We start from the raw sequence: 21404 nt of genomic DNA on the forward strand, positions 1-21404 counted from the left end.
GATCTCTCTGACGGTGCTTGTTGAAAGGCGGAGGCCTGCTGGCCCGGAGACCCTGCGCTACGGGATGTCTCCGGGGCCCACCAGCTCCGTGGGCTGTGAAGCCTCCCCATTGTGATGTCAGCAGAATGCCCCTATGCTCGCGTGGTTCCCCCTTCCTTCCGAGAATCCGCCTGCAAAGCATGCTGGGTGCTGAGGGACGCCGCTGAGCGCCAGCTGCTCGGCCTAAAGGCGATGGGAGCTGTGAGCCCTCAGCACCTCGGGGAATTTGGCTCAGGAAGGCTTGGCAGAGTCAGGCCGGCTCAGCGGCTGGGTGGGAGACCACCAGAAAAACCAAGGGGGCTGAAGGAATTAACAGCTGCTCTCCTGAGTCAGTGCTGAGCCCGGTGTCCTGGCACGGTGGAGTGAGCCGGTGCTGGACTGCAGGGGAGAGTGTGCATGATTTTAGGGGGGGAGGCGCCCTCACCTTGCAGCAGGGCCGGCTCCAGACACCAGCTTAACAAGCAGGTGCTTGGGGCGGCCAAGGGAGAGGGGTGGCACCTGCGGCAATTCGGGGGCGGCAGGTCCCTCACTTCCTCTAGGAGCGAAGGACCTACCGCTGAACTGCCGCCGCCGATCGCGGCTTTTTCTTTTTGGCTTGGGGCGACAGAAATGCTGGAGCCGGCCCTGCCTTGCAGTCAGTGCTGACCCCAATGCCCCAGCACGGTGCTTAGGGGTGCTGTGCGGCAGGGAGCGGCCCAGTAGGAAGTGCTCTCCCCAGTGAATTTGCGCTGATCCTAGTGCCCCAGCGTGCGGCTGGCGTTGGTGGTTCACTAGGGAATTCCTGCTGGTTTAACACTTTGAACATTTGAATTGCTGTCAGTGTTAATAAATAAGGAGAGGTGAGGCCACGTTCCACTCAGGTGAGCCCGTTCTAGCTCTCCCTGGGTTTGCAGCCAGGATGTGGGACTCCTCACTCTGCGTCCCGAGCTGCTGGGGAGCGTTACTGGGTGCTGGCAAACAGTCTGTGGATAAAGAGCAGGGAGCAGCAACGTGGAAACACCCCTACCTGGCCAGGTGTAACACAGAGGGGGTGTGTGGGTGTAGTTCTCCATCGAGAACAAGTCTGAAACTGAAGCAGGAAACAATGTATTGGTGAGGATCATTCGGGCAGGGGAGAGAGCAGGCAGGGAGGCTGTGGAGAGCCCATCCTTGGGCGCGGGGTCATTCGAGGCTGGAGTGGATGGGGGACACTGCAGCAAGTTGCTGAGAGAACCGCTGTGCAGGAGAGAGCAGCACCGGGAACCTGCTCCCAGGCTCCATTTGCAGACAATGCAAAGACTCCCCTGGATTGCACTGGGTGTTGGAGCCAGCCCTCGCTCCCCCCAGAGGTGCTCTCCAAGCTGAGCATAAGACTAGCCAGGATGAAAATAAGCAGACGGAAGCCTCGGTTGGAAGCCTTGGTTGGAAGGCCTTTTCGGAGCTAGAATTGGAAACTGCCTCGGGGGGACACATCTGGGAGACTCGGCTATCCCCCGCGTCGCAGCTAGGTTCCTGGGACTGTAAAGAGAACGAACGGTTGCTACACCTCCTGGCTCTTCACTTGCGTGTTTCAGATCTGAAGACCCTCCATGGCTGGAGTCATACAGTGCAGAGAACTATTGATGTTATTCTTCCGTCCACCTAATATGCGAAACGCAGAACTGCTGCTCTCTGGCACGTTGACTGCATAGGAAGTTGTGCTGAAAGACACTGGTGGGTCCCAGGGGCTCTGTGGAGTTTGTTTGCTAATGGGTTTTACAAAGCCCTGTTCATAGAAATGCTCGCAGGAAATTAAGGGGTGAAATCAATGACAGCAGCTCTTTTGGTTTGGACTGAACCTTCCCCTGGAGCTATCCCAACAGCCATGGTCCCACCATCCAGTGCATCGGCACCAGCTATCCTCACCCTTCTTGACCTGCCTTGGTCAAGCTGCTGCCCTTTCCCAGCCTGGCCCATCCTCTGACTCTCCCGGCTTTTCCCTTTCTGCCCTTTCCCTTCTTGTCTCCTTTCCGCTGTCTATTTCTGGGTTTGCTCCCCCCTCCTACCTCTTCTCCTTTCTCTGTCCAGCTCTCTCGCTCTCGCCAGCTCCAGTGCTGCTCCTGATTGTTCTTCTCTGCTGTGTTTCTACCAGTGCTCACAACACGTCTGTGGCTGGCTGTCCCACCCCACTGCCTCCACTTTAGGCCACCCTTCCCCATTGCCGGCTAGCCCGAGCCTTCCGCAGCTGTCTGGGCTTTCTTCTTCCTTCCATCCCTCCCCCAGTGACTGGTTTCCCTACCCCACTCCGTGTGAGGTCATGAACACTGCAGGGAGCAGCACTGTGTAGCCCCAACTGTGGGTGGACGTAGGAGAATATAGGTCAGGATCCAGCATGAGCAACAGTCATACCCTGCCATCGGGTACCCCCTGGGGGGAATCTCTTTGCTAGGGCATGCAAGCCAGGGGGAACCGGCTAGGCTAGGGCCATTGGCTGAAGCAAAAGATGTATTATGGCCAGCACCCACCCCTAGGGCTCTGCAGAGGAGCATTTCTGTGAATGGGAAGAGTAAGAAAGTCAATGACATTTTAAAAGAATTTATCCAGGTAGCAGAGGGGTGGAAATGTACCATGGTTTGTGAATAGGATTTTTCTCGTTTTTATTTTACCGAAGTAGCAACAATTAACCTACAGCCGTCAATGCAACACAAAGTAAAAGCTAGCGATGCTCTTGGAAGGTAGGAAAATCAACCCTCCAGGCAGACTGAAGACACAAATGAAGGCTGTGGAAATGTGGGAAGAAAACATTGCACTGAAAGGAGCATGGACTGGGCTCAGGGAAAGGAGAGACTGTGTCGGGAACGGGGACATCTCCTGCCTCGTGCTAGGATCCAGTGGATCCCGTTAAAAAGCAGATGCCGGCTAGAGTAATTTTACTGAGACCGGGTCCAGCCTCACTTACACGAGGGGAACGTCCATGGTGGTGAGATCAGTCAGGCCTCCTGCTGCGGAGTGAGCCCTGCTCTCCACTCGAAGGGCTCCCATTGGAGTCACTTGGAGCAGGATTGGGCCCTGGGAGGAGTGTAACTATGGGGGTAGTGACATCCATCAATGGCACCAACTCTACACAGGCAGGCGGCATTCAAATGGCAGCGAGAGCCTGAGCTGGGGGCTACAGAGACCCTGGCCCAGATGGCCTGGAAAACTCAGCTGCACCTTGATGAAGGCCGGGCAGCCTGGGACCCTTGATGCAGGTGGGTTGGGACTCTGAACTGGGTGGGTCAGGAAACACAGCTGGAGACAAGATGTGAAGGAGGCGAGGCTCCCGGCCAGGCCCCAACGTGGAGGGGATGGGGCCCCCGGCTAGGCCTCAAGAGTGTGGAAGGGGGGCCCCCAGCCAGGCCCTGAGGCAGGGGGAGATGGGGCCCACGGCCAGGCCCCAAGGCAGGGGGAGATGGGGCCTGCGGCCAGGCCTTGAGGCAGGGGGAGATGGGGCTCGCAGCCAGGCCCCGAGGCGGGCAGGGGGAGATGGGGATGCCAGCCAGGCCCTGAGGTAGGGGGAGATGGGGCCCGCGGCCAGGCCCCGAGGCAGGCGGGGTGTGGGGTGGGGATGGGGACCCCGGCCAGGCCCCGAGGCGGGCGGGGGGGAAGATGGGGCCTGCAGCCAGGCTGTGGGGCGGGTGGGGGGAATTGGGACCCATGGCCAGGCCTCGAAGCGGGTGGTGGTGGGGGATGGGGACCTTGGCGGGAGGGTTGGATGACCCCGGCCGGGCCCCGAGGTGGGCGGGGGGAATTGGGGCGCATGGCCGGGCCCCGAGGCAGGTGGTGGGGGGGTGGGACCTCAGCGGGAGGGGGGGATAGGGACCCCGGCCGGGCCCCGAGGCAGGCAGGGGGAGTTGGGGCCTGCAGCCGGGCCCCGAGGTGGGCGGGTGGTGGGATGGGGACCCCAGCTGGGCCCCGAGGTGGGCGGAGGGAATTGGGGCGCATGGCCAGGCCCTGAGGTGGGTGGTGGGGGGGGATGGGGACCCCGGCCGGGCCCCGAGGCAAGCGGGGGGAGATGGGGCGCATGGCCGGGCCCCGAGGCAGGTGGTGGGGGGGTGGGACCTCGGCGGGAGGGGGGGATGGGGATCCCGGCCTGGCCCCGAGGCGGGCGGGGGGAGATGGGGCCTGCAGCCAGGCTGCGGGGCGGGCGGGGGGAATTGGGGCGCATGGCCAGGCCCCGAGGCGGGTGGGACCTCAGCGGGAGGGGGGGATGGGGACCCCAGCTGGGCCCTGAGGCGGGCGGGGGGAATTGGGGCGCACGGCCTGGCCCCGCCCTTTGCCCCTCCTGGCCCCACCCCTACGGGAGGGGCGTGGCCCAGGCCGGCCCCTCCCTCCCCGCCCTGCGGCCTGCACCGCGCTCCCTTGGCCCCTCCCCCGTCATCTCGCCCACACGCGACATGGTGCCGCTGGCGTCTGCCCCGAGCCGCCCGCTTCCGGCGGGAGCTCCGCCCAGAGCGGAAGTGTGGTTGGTTGCTATGGCGAGGCGCTGTGGGGACCCGCCCCTGCCGGGGGAGAGGCGGAGAGCGGCCCCGCTCTTGTCCACGGCGGCGGGTGAGTGCAGCCGGGAGCGGGAGCGCTCCCGTGACAGGGGGCGGGGCTGTGATTGGGGGGCTGTGGAGGGGGCAGGGGGGGCGCCTGTGATTGGGGGGGCCGTGGAGGGGGCGGGGGGGCCTGTGATTGGGGGGGCCGTGGAGGGGGCAGGGGGGCCTGTGATGGGGGGGGCGTGGAGGGTACAGGGGGGCCTGTGATTGGGGGGGGCTGTGATTGGGGGGCTGTGGAGGGGGCGGGGGGGCCTGTGATTGGGGGGGCTGTGGAGGGGGTAGGGGGGCCTGTGATTGGGGGGGCTGTGGAGGGGGCGGGGGGGCCTGTGATTGGGGGGGCTGTGGAGGGGGCGGGGGGGCCTGTGATTGGGGGGGCTGTGGAGGGGGCGGGGGGGCCTGTGATTGGGGGGGCCGTGGAGGGGGCAGGGGGGCCTGTGATGGGGGGGGCGTGGAGGGGGCAGGGGGGCCTGTGATTGGGGGGGCTGTGATTGGGGGGCTGTGGAGGGGGCGGGGGGGCCTGTGATTGGGGGGGCTGTGGAGGGGGTAGGGGGGCCTGTGATTGGGGGGCTGTGGAGCCTGTGATGTGGTGGAGCAAAGTGGGGCTGAGGCTCTGTGATGGGGCAGTGGGGCTATGGAGGGGGTGGGGGCACTACGATGAGGACAGGGGTCGCATGGCAGGGGGGTGGGGGCACCATTACCAGTGTTTTAATGGCGCCACCAGAGTTTCAAGTGTCACTTTATTTCCCTCATTTCACTGTGTCCTGATAGTTCTGGCAGGTGGGGGCGGAGGGAGCCCAGTTGGTCTTGCGCCGAGTGAGCAAAGAAGAGAATTCATATCACTGAAAATGTGGCCGATATTTCTTCTCCCCACCTTTCCATAACTCAGGAACCGCAGGAGAGGGTTTTTGCCCAGCTTGGGAAACTTCAGCTGGAGCAGAGAAATGTTCTGCAAGTGAGAACATGGGGAAGGGAGGGTGATGGCTAGTCGTGTATTATTTCAGGTTTATGTTTATGGCCCCAGTTAGGATCTGGGTGCTGTGTAAGCACGTAAATGACATGGTCCTTGCCCCAGGGAGCTTACAGTCTAATAGGATGTCATACAAAACGTAATGGACAGGCAATACGTAAGATATACACAGAACTTGGTTAGTTGTTAATTTTCCCAGCTCCATTCTTCTGTTCAGGTGCTTCACTCAACTCGCTTTAGCAAGTTTAGTCACAGTCCGCTACTTCCACTCTGCCCATCATATTCTATTTGAATTCCACCACTTTGGGGTCATTGCAATGCCTTTTGCAACACTTTTCTTGAACCTCCCTCCCAGGGTCCTTTCCTTGCCTGATTAGAATGCAAGGCCCCCCAGCCATGTTTTCCCAGTTCAATCCAGCCAGTCGTGGCTCTGAAGGCTTGTTCCCTTCCTGCTCCATTGCCGATGCCTCTGTGGAACATAGGAATTGCCAGACTGCATCAGGCTGCTGGTCCATCTAGCTCAGTATCTTGTCTCTTAAAGTGGCCAGCAGCAGATGCTACAGAGGAAGGTTAGTCCCAGAGGAAGCAGATATGGGTTAATCTGCTCCTTGTGAAGGTCTTATCCAAATCACTAATAGTTAGAGATTAGTTTAAGTCCTGAAGGAGATTTAATGTACCTTCCAAAATGCTTGTTAACGAGAATATCCAGGGTTATAATATTGAATACTAGCCAATAAACGTCCCGGCTTTTTTGAACCTTGTGAAGTTCTCGGCTTCAATGACATAATTTCATGAGTTCCATGTCTGTTGTGTATAAAAATATTTCCTTTTGTCAGTTAGAATTTGCCACCTTTTAACTAAATTGAGTGTGTCCTATTCCTGTGTTAGCAAACAGGGAGGGAGAAGAGAGTTCTTGATCTGTGTTCTCTAGGCCATTCATTAGTTTGTATACTTTTATCCTGTCCTTATTTGCCTGGTTGGGGATCCATGGAAACATGGCTGGCTTGGTCTCTCTACCCCACTGCTCCTCCTTCTCAGGGCGGGGACTGTGCCTTTCTCTATCTTTTGAACCAGGACAGGTGCATTGTCAGTGACCAACAGCTTGATGTACACAACCTGAATTTACTTAGTACAAAGTGCCTCATATTTATATGGCACATGTTGGAGAACAAGATTTTCCCTTGGTGCAGGTTTGTCTACACACAGCTTTTTTGTACTCTCTAGTAACTGATGTAGTTAAATCGATTCAACCTCCTACTGTAGATGCAGTTATACAGGCATAAATGTAAATTCCAGTACTAAGCGATAGTGCTAGAAACACCTGTATGGCGGTATGCCCCTCGTGTCCATGCTAGGGGGCTGCCCAGGTAAATTGGTACAAAACCCCAATGCTACTGCTGTCCTCCAGTCCTGTGCATGCTGCTCTTGCTGTTCCTATTAATTAGCTGGTGGAAGCTCGTTTGAGGATGGCAAGAGCAATGTAAGGGCTAAGTACTATTAAGTATTATGCTAATGGGATTCACATGCATATATCAGCATGTGTGATCAGCTTCCTTCTCCTGGGTGTAGCATAGCCCTGAAATAGGTGGCTCACCAGGAAATGTGTTAATGAGCGACAAAGTAGACTGCAAAATGCTAAAACCAGTTGTGTTCATAAAACTGGATCTGTGTAGCATTTGGCCTAGTTCTGGAGAACAGCAAAATAATCCCTGAATTTTCACCCTTCGTTGCTCTCCATGTTGTTCTGCTCCGGAGGCTGTTTATTAATTTTTCTAGTGCATATTGCCATGGCAATGAGGCTTGTGGTAAGTACTTGAGCTCTCTGAGAAATCACTAAACTGGTTCTCCTCAGTGCCTGACAAGTCAGGTCCCTGGCCAGTGAGGGTTATGGGCTGGACTATACTTACTGTCACTTTGGTGGCATATAGATTGCAGTGCAAAATGTCGTGTTAACCTAAGTAACTGGATTACCTCTGTCTTAAACTCCACAGAGCTTTTTTAGAAGGATTTTACAGCTATGAATTTCCTCCTCACCCTGAAAGTTCCAGCTCTTTGCCAGAGAGTTTCTGATAAATTTTTGACAAGATTTATTAGAACTCCCTTGGCTTTGAACTTTAAAAGCTTGGCTTGCCTGTCTCTGTTTGTGTCCCATCAATTAATGCTGCTCTTCACTTGAGGAATGTGATCTTGTGGATAAAGGCAGAGGACTTGGAGTCAGAGATGAGTTCTCCTAGGGTCATAGACTGTAAGGTCAGAAGGGACCATCATGATCATCTAGTCCAGAGGTTCTCAAACTGGGGGTTGTGAGCTGCCACCCTCCACCCCCAAACCCCACTTTACCTCCAGCATTGATAATAGCGTTAAATATATAAAAATGTGTTTTTAATTTATAAGGAGGGGGGGTGGCACTCAGAGGCTTGCTGTGTGAAAGGGGTCATCAATCCAAAAATGTGAGAACCACCAATCTAGTCTGACCTCCTGCACACTGCAGGCCACGGAACCTCACCCACCCATTCCTGGAACAGACCCCGAACCTCTGGCTGAGTTCCTGACGTCCTCAAATCATGATTGAAAGACTTCAAGTTACAGAGAATCCACCAGTTACAGTAGTTCAGGGGTCATCACCCTGAGCCTGAGAAGGAGCCAGAATTTACCAATGTACATTGCCAAAGAGCCACAGTAATACGTCAGCAGCCCCCCATCAGCTCCCCCACCCCGCTCCCAGCACCTCCCACCCACCGGCAGCCCTGCTAATCAGCACCTCCCCCTCCCTCCCTGCACCGCCTGATCAGCTGTTTTGTGGCGTGCAGGAGGCTCTGGGGGGCGGAGGGGAGGAGAGCGGGAGGAGCGAGGGCACGGCAGGCTCAGGGGATGGGGCGGGAAGGGGTGGAATGGGGGCAGGGCCAGGGGTTGAGCAGTGAGGCACATTGGAAAGTTGGCACCTGTAGCTCCAGCCCTGCAGTTGGTGCCTATACAAGGAGCCGCATATTAACTTCTGAAGAGCTACATGTGGCTCTGGAACCACAGGTTGGCCGGCCACCCCTGCACTAGTTTAAACCTGTGCTCCATGCTGCAGAAGGCGGCGAAACCCTCCCAGGGTCTCTGCCAATCTGACCTGGGTGAAAATTCCTTCCCCACCCCCAATACAGTGATCAGTTAGACCCTGAGCATGTGGGCAAGTTCCACCAGCCAGACGCCCGGGAAAGAATTCTCTGTAGTAATTCAGAGCCCTCCCTGGCTAGCGTCCCATCACCAGCCATTGCAGATATTTGCTGCTGGCCGTCGCAGATCAGTTACGTGCCATTGTCGGCAGTCCCTTCATACCATCCCCTCCATAAACGTATCAAGCTCAGCCTTGAAGCCAGTTAGGTTCTTTTCCTGACTCCACAACATATTGCCTCTGGGAACTTGGACAAGTCCCTTGATTTCTCCATGTGTGTGTCCTCTTCTGTAAAATACCTGCCTCCCAGGTATGTTGTGCAGATGAATGTTCGGAAGGCAATTGGGGGTGTAACATTCTCTATGTTACAGTGTGGTGGTTGGGTTTGGTAGGATTGCTCGATGTGGGGGCTGTTATTGTCCATCTGGTCAGCCCTAAGGCAGTCCCGCAGTGTGATGTACTTGTTGCACAATGGTACTCTTACACTCGGCTGAATAAGGACTGGCTTCACAGAACGCTGTAGTACGAGGATATTAGATTTCAGTAAATCATGGGAAATTACGACATGTATGACCAAATTCTGCTTCCTCTACTCGCTGCGGGAGTGACAGAATTATAAGGGTGATAGTGGGGAACAAGGAGAGATGAGCTTACAGTGTGCTAAGCTTACCAAAAGTCCAGTGTGACGTATGGGATGCATATGGAGGTAACCACCCCTTTCGCAGGAGCTCTGGTCTGATCAGACCTGGAATATTTAATTCCATGTGGGAACCATGTTACCAAAAAGATACTGATAAATTAGAGGGAGTTCAGGAGAGAACAACAAAAATGATCAGAGGCTGCAAGGTTAGACGTAGGAGGATAAGCAGCAAATTAACCATGTATCTGAGGGGAGCAATTATTCAGAGTGGGTGAGGGGAGGGTTAGACGTATTAGTGAGAGAGGAAATTTAGGCTGAATCTTGATTAAAAAGCTTCCCAGCAGTCAGACTTGTGCATCTCCGTGAGGTCTCAGCTCCAACCCCTACTGCTCTGGGGGCCCTTGCGAACACCTCCTGCCACAGGACTCTGCTGGGCTGTAGGTCACAGCAGCTGCAGGCTGCTCCATTTCATGCATATTAGGACCACTCTCCAGTGCCAGACAAGTTGTCATTTGTGTTCTAAGCTGGGCACATTTGGGGAGTTTTTGTAGCAAGGCCTCTGCCCGCCTGGGAGGTGTGTGGCTGAGACTTTACCAATGGTGACAACCTGCAGTTCCCCTTCGTAGAAAAATGCTTTTGTTGAAGTGCCCCCACCTGAAGCTGCCTTTGGCCACGTTTTCCCCCCGAGTGCTTAAAGCGAGGCACCTCCCTAGAATGTTCTGATTTTCAAAAGTGCTGAGCACCCCCACAGCAGTGACTTAACGGGAGCTGCAGGAGCTCGGCACTCGTTTGAAAACTGGCGCTGTTACGTCTATAAATCTTCAATACCCCAGTCCTTCTTTCTCCGGCTACGGTGGCGATAACCGTGCCATAGAGCTAACCATCCTGATGCAGCCAAGCATGGCAGTCAGCCATCGTGCCACGTGTTCACTTGCTCTAGATGTAAATATTTCATGTTATGAAACAGTCCCTCCCCACTCTGGCCTAGTTTTTGGTTGAGTGCCTTCTGTTTCCAGGTAGGATGGAGGTCCTGGTGTCTGGGCTGCCATTTCTCAATGGAGTTCTTGCCTCGCTTCTCTGTCTTTAACCTCATTTCGTTTGTCCACCGGACTGGAAAGTGATGACAGGTGACTCCCTGAAGCGCCAAGGCAAGCCTAATGCGCGATGGCAGGATTTCTGTTGGTCTGTCTCAAAAACAAGTCAAAAAGCCCAAGCAACCTGTGCCACTGCAGCTTTCAGAGAAAAAAAGCATTAAACGAAAAGATGAGCTTTCAGAGCAGGACAGAGAAGGGCATCTGCTTGGAGGTAAAATATTCATCAGGCATGTTCTTTATACTTCAGGCAGTGGGAAGTTCAAAGGAACAGCACAGTTCTCCTTAACCTTGTGTGACAAAGTTCCTCCTCTATCTTGGTGGGTCCTGCGCTTATTGGCGGATTTTCTTGCCTCAGAGATTCACCATGTGGGTTGGGGAACAGCCCAGAGACCTTCCCCTCTGGAAGAACCCACAATCCAGGTCAACTGGGAGGTTTGGGGGGAACTCGGGCCCGCCCTCTACTCCGGGTTCCAGCCCAGGGCCCTGTGGACTGCAGCTGTCTATAGTGCCTCCTGTAACAGCTGCATGACAGCTACAACTCCCTGGGCTACTTCCCCATGGCCTCCTCCAAACACCTTCCTTAGTCTTACCACAGGACCTTCCTCCTGGTGTCTGATAACGCTTGTGCTCCTCAGTCCTCCAACAGCACACCCTCTCACTCTCAGCTCCTTGCTCCCAGCTCCTCACACTCGCCCCCACAAACTGAAGTGAGCTCCTTTTAAAACCTGGTGCCCTGATTAGCCTGCCTTAATTGATTCTAGCAGCTTCTTAATTGGCTCCAGGTGTCCTAATTAGCCTGCCTGCCTTAACTGGTTCTAGCAGGTTCCTGATTACTCTAGTGCAGCCCCTGCTCTGGTCACTCAGGGATCAGAAAACGACTCATCCAGTGACCAGGATATTTGCCCTCTACCAGACTCCTGTACCCCACTGCTCTGGGTCTGTCACACTTGTCTTTAGTTGTCTGCCTGCATTTGTCCTGGCTGCCTCGTTGCTTTTGCCCAGCTGGAGTGGGGTCCTCAGCCTTTCGGGACTCAGTGCCCAAGGAGACCTTGCATGACGTCACAGAACTAAGAGATGGGAAGGGTTAGTGGTCCCCTGGAGTTCATACCTCTTTCTGGGTGACGACTGTTTCCAGAAGTCTATGCCCAGGTCACTTTCAGCTGAGGTTTCCATTTTACAGTCTCTAGGCTTCATTGTCAGACAGGGTGGATTGATTGAAATCAAGGCAATTTAAATCACCAAGTGGAAAGTCTCGATTTAAATAATCAATTTTAATCAATTTTTCCATTTGTACTTCAGTTCTTTTCTAAAGGAAAGTGCATTCTCATTGGTTGATATAGCCACTAAACAAATTGATTTGCAATTCATTAGAGCCTTTACACTAATTTAGTATATTGCACTCTACATACATTTATTACGCAATTATATAGCTCAGTATTTTCAGATTCTTATTAATTGTATCTACCTTTCGTCTGTTAGAAAACGGTGAATGATCTAGTGCTTATTTACTAGATAATTAACTTTTTGCTTATGATTTGTGTCAAGCTGCATTAGAATGGTAACTGGAATTTAATCAAACACACAACAGCATGTAAAAAAAAATTATTAAACAAAATAACCTTAAATGTTTTGTTTACATAAACTTCTCTTATCAAAGCATGTTCCACATTTACAACTAAATTATAAGAAGTTTAGGTCTTAACATATTTTTTATTAAACTCAGATTTCATTATAAACAAGTTTTAAAAAAACACCTTATAATTTAAATAATCAAAAAATAAATTTAAACAACATAATTCTGATTTATCTATTTATTTTAAATAATTAATGTTTATCCACGTTGCTGTCAGGAAACACTTCTTGGTGTCCATCCTAAACTGAGAAATTCGAAGCTTAACTTTCTCCCATTGCTCTAAATTATCCCTCCTTGGGATACACTTTTTAGACTTTTGTCCTCACTTAGCCAAGCTAGATAGATTCAGCTCTTAGAAATCTCTCCTTAGAAATCAATCCCTTCAACACCAGTCACTCAGCTCTTCTCTATATCTTAGAATCATAGAACCATAGTGTTAGAACGGACTGCAAGGGTCATCTAGTCTAACCCCTGCCAAGATGCAGGATTTGTTGTGTCTAAACCATCCAAGACAGATGGCTAGTGAGCCTCCTTTTGAAAACCTCCAGTGAAGGCGCTTCCATGACCTCCCTAGACAGTTTGTTCCATTCGCCAATGTTCTTACAGTTAGGAAGTTTTTCCTGAGATTTCATCTAAATCTGCTGTGCTGTAGTTCGAACCCAGTGCTTCTCTCTTGCCACAGAAGCCAGGACAAGAACAACTTTTCTCCATCATTTTTATGGCAGCCTTTCAAGTATTTGAAGACTGCTATCATGTCCCCCCTTAATCTCCTCTCTTCCAAACTAAACATATCCAGTTCCTTCAGCTGTTGCTCATCTGGCCGGCATTCCATCCCTTTGATCATCTTTGTCGCTCGCCTCTGGATCCTTTCTAGTGTCTCTACATCCTTTCTATCTGGCGGTGACCAAAACTGGACATAGAACTCCAGCTGAGGCCCAACCAGCACCGAGTAGAGTGGTGACTTGCCTGCTGTGCCTCTGTTAATACATCCCAGAATTGCATTTGCTTTTTTTGCAACAGCATCTCATTGCTCACTCATGTTGAGGCTGTGATCCACCACAACTCCCAGATCCTTCTTAGCGGTGCTGCTGCCAAGCCAGTTATCCCCCAGTCTCTATTTGTGCATTTGGTTTTTCTTCCCTAAGGGTAGCGCCTTACATTTGTCTCTGTTGAATTTCATTTTGTTGTCTATAGCCCAGTTCTCCAGTTTATCAAGATCTCTTTGAATTTTAGCTCCATCCTCCAAAGTGTTTGTAACCTCCCCACCAGCTTTGTGTCATCTGCAAATGTGTTCGGTATGCTCTCTGTTTCTACATCCAGGTAATTAATAAAGCTGTTAAATAACAGCGGACACCGAGCAGATCCCTGTGGAACCCTAATGTGTTGTTATTTTTCTGGCAGCGAAGTGCCCATCATCAGCTGTCCAGGGACAGTGTCACCAGTGCTGTGGGAATTGGAGTGTTCTGAGGGAATACTGCCTCAAAACCACTCTTACTTAATACAAAATATAACTCAAAGGTGATTCAGTTGTCCAGAGGGCAGGTTTGTGTTAGGCCATGTCTACACTAGCACTTATGGTGACAAAACGTTTGTTGCTCGGGGGTGTGAAAAAAGCCTCCCCTCGAGCGACATCAATTTTGCCAGCATAAGCGCTTGTGTGCACAGCACTATGTTGTTGGGGGACACGCTCCTGCTGATGTAGTTGCTGCTGCTCACTGAGCTGGTTTTTTATGTCGACAGGAGAGCTCTCTCCCGTTGGCATAACGTGGCTACACGGGCACGCCCGCACTGCCACGGATGTATCAGTACAGCTATGTCGCTGTAAGCTTGTAAGTGTAGACATGGCCTTAGTCTGTGGCTTGCATGTAATGCAGACCCTTTAGTAGCGTTTTATGAGATCTTATAAAAATGTTTTCTGCCGGAGTATTTAGCACTGTGGCCTTGTTCCACCATGGGAAGGAAAAGCATCCTAACCAGAAAGGTCCTCAGGATTTCTGTTCCCCTCTTCCGAGGCCTTGCATTGTGCTGAGTTTCTTTGACCTGGCAGGAACTCATCACCACCACTCGTGCGTAAGACCTGTGGGACATCTCATGGCATTCCCCCTCACTTAGCTTAGCACACTGTTTCTGCTGCGTGTCTGGTTCCTGCCAGCCTCAGGTGTGAGGCACGTAGCCTGAAAAGTCTAAGCTGGCTATCTCCTGCTTCTCCCAAATCTCTTGTTTTCCACGGGCATCCCACCTTGAGTGGTTTTGAATCTGGTTTTACTCTCTCGGTGCACCAGACGCTCCTTTCTTGCTGCTGACACCTGGTTTGTTGCTGGAAGTGTGGTGTTCCCTCCCCTCCTGCAGACCAGAACCAAACTTTGGCTTCTGCTTGAAATTGAACACTGATATTGGCGATTGCTGCTGCTTTTCGTCTGCTGCAGATTTACCAGGTGTTCGGCCCTGGGGTGGTTCCCTGGTCGGGGTACGGGCAGAGCCATGTTGCTGTCTGGAGTGTCAAGAGGAAAAGCTGACCTCGAGTGAAAGTTTGGGGAAATTTTTGATGTCTGTGGAACCCCGCAAGTTTGCAAACTCTCTCCTCCCTCCTACCACCCACCCCCCCAGTCCCTCAGCCTGGTGCTGAATGCTTGAGGCTCTTGCTGTCGTTATGATAGGGTTACCATACGTCCGGATTTTCCCGGACATGTCCGGCTTTTTGGGCCTCAAATCCCCGTCCAGGGGGAAATCCCAAAAAGCCGAACATGTCCGGGAAAATAGGGAGGGGCCAACGCCGCTGGGTGCTGGGCCGGGGCCGGGGGTGCTGGGCTGGGGGTGCTGGGCCGGGGGCCGGCCCGGGGGTGCTGGGCCAGGGGCCGGGCTGGGGCCGGCAGTGCTGGGTTGGGGGCCGGGGGTGCTGGGCTGGGGGCCGGGGGTGCTCGGCCGGGGGCTGGCCCGGGGCTGGCACCCCAGGAGCCGAGCCAGGCTGGAGACGCTGGGGCCGGGGCCGGCCGCCGGAGGGAGCCGCTCAGTTGGGGGGGCCAGACTGGGCCGCGCTTCCTCCCCCCACCCGCCCTAGCTTACCTGCTGCCTGCTTCAGGCTTCCCGCGAACATTTGATTCGCGGGAAGAAGGGGAGGGGGTGGAGTTGGGGCGGGGACTTTGGGGAAGGGGTGGAGTTTGGGTGGGGGGGCATGGGCGGGGCTGGGGGCGGGGCCGGGGCCCCGTGGAGTGTCCTCTTTTTGGACACTCAAAATATGGTAACCCTAGTTATGAAGCCTTTAGCTGAAAGCGTTCCTGGGTCTGCACATTTCAGCAGCCATCTATATGGCTCAATTATTCTGCACTTCTCATCTGTAGATCTCAAACCACTCTACAGAGGTAGGTGAGCGGCATTATTCCCCGCTTACAGATGGGGAGGTTAGGTGGCCAACGTTACGCAGTGAGTCAGTGGCCGAATTGCAAATAGAAATTAAAGAAGGCAGGACTACAGCAGTTCATGCAATATTGCCCTTGCTGCATTTGCTTTGCATACACAGTCTTAAAGATTTAGGCTAGGTCTACACTACCTGCCTGAATCGGCGGGTAGAAATCGATCTCTCGGGGATCGATTTATCGCGTCCCATTGGGACGCGACAATCGATCCCTGAATCAACGCTCTTACTCCACCAGCGGAGGTGGGAGTAAGCGCCGTCGACAGGAAGCCGCAGAGGTTGATTTTGCCACCGTCCTCACAGCGGGGTAAGTCGGCTGCGATATGTCGAATTCAGCTACGCTATTCACGTAGCTGAATTTGCGTATCTTAAATCGACTCCCCCCGTAGTGTAGATGTAGCCAAAGACGCTTTGGCCACAAGTGAAATGAATTTGGTCTCAATCTAATCCCTAGCGAATGTTAACCCACAGCATGAAACCACCCGACGGAGATTGGTACAACTCAGGCCTTGGCTACACTTGCGAGTTACAGCGCTGTAAAGGCTCCCCCAGCGCTGTAACTCACTCCCTGTCCACACTGGCAAGGCATTTGCAGCACTGCATGTACTCCACATGCCTGAGAGGAATAGCGAGTATTGCGCTAGCGCTGCGGCGCCAGTGTGGCCGCCCAATGTGCTGTGAAGGGCCTCCAGAATTATTCGGCAGTGTCCCACAATGCCTGTTCTAGCCACTCTGGTCATCAGTTCAAACTCTACTGCCCTGGCCTCAGGTAACCAACCATGTGACCCACCCTTTACATTCTCCGGGAATTTTAAAAATCCCCTTCCTGTTTGCTCAGCCTGGCGTGGCGTGGAGTGCTATCAGCGAATCTTTCCAGGTGACCATGCCTCCACGTGCCAAGCGAGCCCCAGCATGGAGCAATGGCGAGTTGCTGGACCTCATCAGTGTTTGGGGGGAGGAAGCTGTCCAGTCCCAGCTGCGCTCCAGCCGTAGGAATTACGATACCTTCGGGAAGGTATCAAAGGACATGATGGAAAGGGGCCATGGCCGGGATGCCCTGCAGTGCAAGATTAAAGTGAAGGAGCTGTGGAGAGCCTACCGCAAAGCCCACGACGCAAACGGCCGCTCAGGTGCTCCCCCCGCGACCTGCCGATTCTACAAAGAGCTGGATGCGATACTTGGGGTTAACCCCACCTCCACTCCGAGCACCACCATGGACACTTCAGAGCCGGTGTGGGGGGGGAGAAGGAGGAAAACGGGAGTGATGGTGGTGGGCCGGATGGAGACACCCCGGAATCCCTGGAGCCATGCAGCCAGGAGCTCTTCTCAAGCCAGGAGGAAGGTAGCCAGTCGCAGCGGCCGGTACTTGATGGAGGACAAACAGAAGAGCAGGTTCCTGGTAAGCGGTTTTTTTTTTCGGGAAGGAATTTTTTTGGTGCGGACTCTTTGGGAGAGGAGGGTTAGGCATGCATGCCTAGATGCGGAATAGTGCATTGATGTGGTTTATCACATCGCGGTAATCGGCCTCGGTAATCTGCTCGAATGTCTCATCCAGAACGTGTGCAATGCGCTTGTGCAGGTTTATCGGGAGAGCCACCGTGGTCCTTGTCCCAGCCAGGCTAACGTGTCTGTGCCGTGAGGGGCGGGGGGACCATTGCTGCACACAGGCAAGCTGCATATGGGCCAGGGCGGAAGCCGCATTGCAGTAGAAGACCCTCCCTGGCTTCCCAGGTCACCCTCAGCAGCGAGATATCGTCCAGGACGAACTCCTGTGGAAAATGTTGGGACAGTGTTTAGTGTAGGTGTCCCCTGAAGCTGTTGGCTCTCCTCAAGGCACAGAAACCCAGAGGACAGTGCAGCCCTGAAACAATCAGTCCCCCTTACTCACCATTTTGAGGCTCCCGTGGGATATGTGTGCTCTGTTTCGGACGGGAAAATTATGCTATTGTGTAGACCCTGTGTGTTTTCTGCTCCTTAAGTGCGGGGGGAATCATTACTCTGTCCGGTATAAACAATGCTGCCTCTGTTAAATGTTGCATTTTGCCTATACAGCTGCATCAACCTTGAGACCTCCGCCGTCCCTCTTATCGCCTGCTCAGAGACTGCAAAGACTCAGGAAGAGACCGCGAAAAAGCAAAGAAGACATGCTGCAAGAAGTGATGCGGCAATCTATTAAAGAGAATGAGAAAGCACAGGACTGGAGGGAGAGAGAAAGCAGGATCCGCCAGGAAAATGCAGCGCACCGGCGGCAAAGCACCGCGCACCGGCAGCAAAGCACTGATCGGCTCATAAGCATCCTGGAGCGCCAAGCAGATGCTATCCAGGAGCTGGTAGCCAAGCAGAAAGAGGAGCAGTACCGCAAACGCAAACGCCACCCCCCCTACAGCCCTTGTCCCAAAACTCTTTCCGTTGTGCCCCACTGTCACCTCCAACCCACTTTCCCCAACTTCCGTGTTCTTCACACCACCCGCTGCCTCCAACACCAGTATCTTCACCATCCAGCCCTGAAAACCACGACCCTTACCCTCTGCACTCAACCCCCATCACCATGCAGTATAGCTGTCCTGAAGTGCAGCAGTCACTGCACAGCACCCCAGACAGGACATACGCGAATCTGTGATTGTACCGTTCCCCACTCCAACCCCTTGTTTCTTTTCAATGAATGGATTTTTTGGCTTTAATAATAAATAATAGTTAATGGAGATATCCCATCTCCTAGAACTGGAAGGGACCTTGAAAGGTCATCGAGTCCAGCCCCCTGCTTTCAATAGCAGGACCAAGTACTGATTTTGCCCCAGATCCTCAAGTGGCCCCCTCAAGGATTGAACTCACAACCCTGGGTTTAGCAGGCCAATGCTCAAACCACTGAGCTATCCCTCCCTCCAAAAACATTCTTTATTATTGCATAAAGTAAAAGACTCCTTAGCCCAGGAAATAAACAGGCACTGCAAGTCTGCTTGTCTGCTTAACAAACACTGATTCCTAAAGATTGGATCTACTGCACTTCACTCCCGTGCAGGGCACCAGATATCACTGCTGGTTTTCAGCCTCAAATTGCTCCCTCAAGGCATCCCTAATCCTTGCAGCCCCGCGCTGGGCCCTTGTAATAGCCCTGCTCTCTGGCTGTGCAAATTCAGCCTCCAGGTGTTGAACCTCAGAGGTCCATGCCTGAGTGAAGCTTTCACCCTTCCCTTCACAAATATTATGGAGGGCACAGCACGCGGATATAACCGCGGGGATGCTGTTTTCGGCCAAGTCCAGCTTCCCATACAGAGATCGCCAGCGGGCCTTTAAACGGCCAAAGGCACACTCCACAGTCATTCGGCACCGGCTCAGCCTGTAGTTGAACCGTTCCTTGCTGCTGTCACGGCTCCCTGTGTAGGGTTTCATGAGCTACGGCATTAACGGGTAAGCGGGATCTCCAAGGATCACAATGGGCATTTCAACTTCCCCTACTGTGATCTTCCGCTCTGAGAAAAAAGTCCCGGCCTGCATCTTCCTGAACAGCCAAGTGTTCCGAAAGATGCGTGCGTCATGCACCTTTCCGGGCCAGCCTGTGTTAATGTCAATGAAATGCCCACGGTGATCCACAAGCGCCTGGAGAACCATAGAGAAATACCCCTTCCGATTAACGTACTTGGATCCTAGGTGGGGTGGTGCCAGAATAGGAATGTGCGTCCCATCTATCGCCCCTCCACAGTTAGGGAACCCCATTTGTGCAAAACCATCCACTATGTCCTGCACGTTACCCAGAGTCACGGTTCTTCTGAGTAGGATGCGATTAATGGCCTTGCAAACTTGCATCAACACGATTCCAACGGTCGACTTTCCCACTCCAAACTGGTTTGCGACCGACCGGTAGCTGTCTGGAGTTGCCAGCTTCCAGATTGCAATAGCCACCCACTTCTCCACCGTCAGGGCAGCTCTCAATCTCGTGTCCTTGCGCCGCAGGGTGGGGGTGAGCTCCTCACACAGTCCCATGAAAGTGACTTTTCTCATCCGAAAGTTCTGCAGCCACTGCTCGTCACCCCAGACTTCCATGACGATGTGATCCCACCCCTTGGTGCTTGTTTCCCGAGCCCAAAAGTGGCATTCCACGGTGCTGAGCATGTCCGTGAATGCCACAAGCAATTTCGTGTCGTACGCGTTATGCGGCTCGATAGCATCGTCGGACTCCTCACTCTCACTGTCACTTTGGATCTTAAGGAATAGTTCGACAGCCAAACGTGACGTGCTGGTGAGACTCGTCAGCATACGCCTCAGCAGTTCGGACTCCATTTCCCGCAGACAGATCGCGCTGCACAGAAACCGTTGAAAGATGGTGCCAAAGGTGAACGAAAACAAAGGGATTTCTGGGATGCGAAGCGATGCATCACGGGGCGTTGGGACAGGACCCAGAATCCCACGCCCCCTTCCCACAACCCACGGCGCCAGAATGGGAAGAGGTGCTCTGTGGGATAGCTGCCCATAATGCACCGCTCCCAATAGCGCTGCAATTGCCACAAATGTGGCCACGACAGTGCGCTGGGCAGCTGTCAGTGGGACAGACTGCAGCGCTCTCCCTACTCAGCTGCACGAAGTCAGGTTTAATTCACAGCGCTGTACATCTGCAAGTGTAGCCAAGGCCTGGCCGTCTGACCTGGATACAAGTAATTGGCGCTGCTGCCTGCTCAGTGGGGTACCTGCCGCTCTGGGGACTCCTGGGTCCAGGCGCTGACCCCTCCGTAAGCCCAGGTAGAAATGCAAGTGCCCAGGCTCCAGTGCCATGTGGTGTGGCAATGAGTGGCTTTGTGCTGACTAAGAGGTCAGTGGTAATAACTCGAGCGCTCTAAGGAATTAAAATATCTCCTACCAAAGCTGGTTAAAAATGTTCTGATGGACCCCAGGCAACTCCAGGAGGCAGCTGGGGCCAGGCTGAAAAATTCTGCGTTTGTTCTCTGGAATTTTTCAGAATTTTTCCTCCTGTGAAAAATCTGGTTTTTTTTGTTGGTTTTTGTACTGTTTGTCCCAGTGTAGAATGAAAGATTCCCCCCACCCCTCAACTGAAAGTGTCTAGAGGAGGGAGGCTGAGCTGGCCGGAAAACAGGCCCTCCTCCTTTGCTCCTGGCAGGGGCGTGCAGTAGACTCCCCAGTGCCCACTCCTTGTTTTTCAGCCCTCCACCATTCCCATAACGCCTTCCACAAAACACATCACCGGCCTCTTTCCCTGACTGAACGCTCTCTCCTCCGCAGCCCCCAGTCAGCAGGTCTGGCCAGCAGTTTGGGTCAGGTGTGGGGAAAGAAAGTGATGCATTGAATCTTGGCCTTTGGGGTTGGAGGCCATTGAAAGGTTTGGCAGGATTTCCCAAATTGGCTTGACCCAGCTGTGTCAGGAGGATTTTGGCAGAGGGCTGGAGCTCCCAGGACTGGAATATTAAGGGGGGGGCGGCTGGATTGAGGTACTCTGACACGTCTCTGTGGCTGTGTGGGACTGCAGTAGCTTTGCGGGGTTGCAAGAAATGACTGAGGTACATGAATAGAGCTGTCCGGGGAAATCTTGTTTGCTATTCCTTGGTTTTGCTAACTTTAGCCTTACTATTATTTATGACTGACACCACAGATGTGAGTGATGCTTTACAAAACAAGGAAATCACAAGGTGGTATCCCTGCCCAGAGGAGTTTACGATCTACATTCATAGAACAATAGGAGACAGCAAAACAGGGTGTGTGAGGGTGAAAACAGTACATGCATGCAGGAATGCTGTGAGCTGAGGGTGCCACTGCTTTAAATATATGCAAAATCATAGTTTGCCATGACCAATCCACACTCTGAGTCCCCAGTTTAAAAAATTGTCCCGTGGCAGTTAATCTTATTAAACAACTGAACCAATGGGGATCAGATCTCTTAAATATACAAAATAATCCAGTAATCCTGTGTATTT

General features: G+C 53.3%; 1 protein-coding gene across 2 annotated transcripts in view; it reads left to right on the forward strand.

The window, feature by feature from the left end:
* Positions 1-4528: 4528 nt before the first annotated feature.
* Positions 4529-21404, forward strand: part of PPP1R16A (protein phosphatase 1 regulatory subunit 16A) — a 71383-nt gene continuing 54507 nt past the window's right edge. For both annotated transcript variants that reach the window (XM_054018235.1, XM_054018236.1), the window contains exon 1: positions 4529-4587. The gene's annotated coding sequence lies outside the window, so the exon portion shown is untranslated. The remainder of the gene's footprint in view (positions 4588-21404) is intronic.

Source organism: Malaclemys terrapin, chromosome 2 (genome assembly GCF_027887155.1).
Source record: "Malaclemys terrapin pileata isolate rMalTer1 chromosome 2, rMalTer1.hap1, whole genome shotgun sequence".
Classification (NCBI taxonomy): Eukaryota; Metazoa; Chordata; order Testudines; family Emydidae; genus Malaclemys; species Malaclemys terrapin.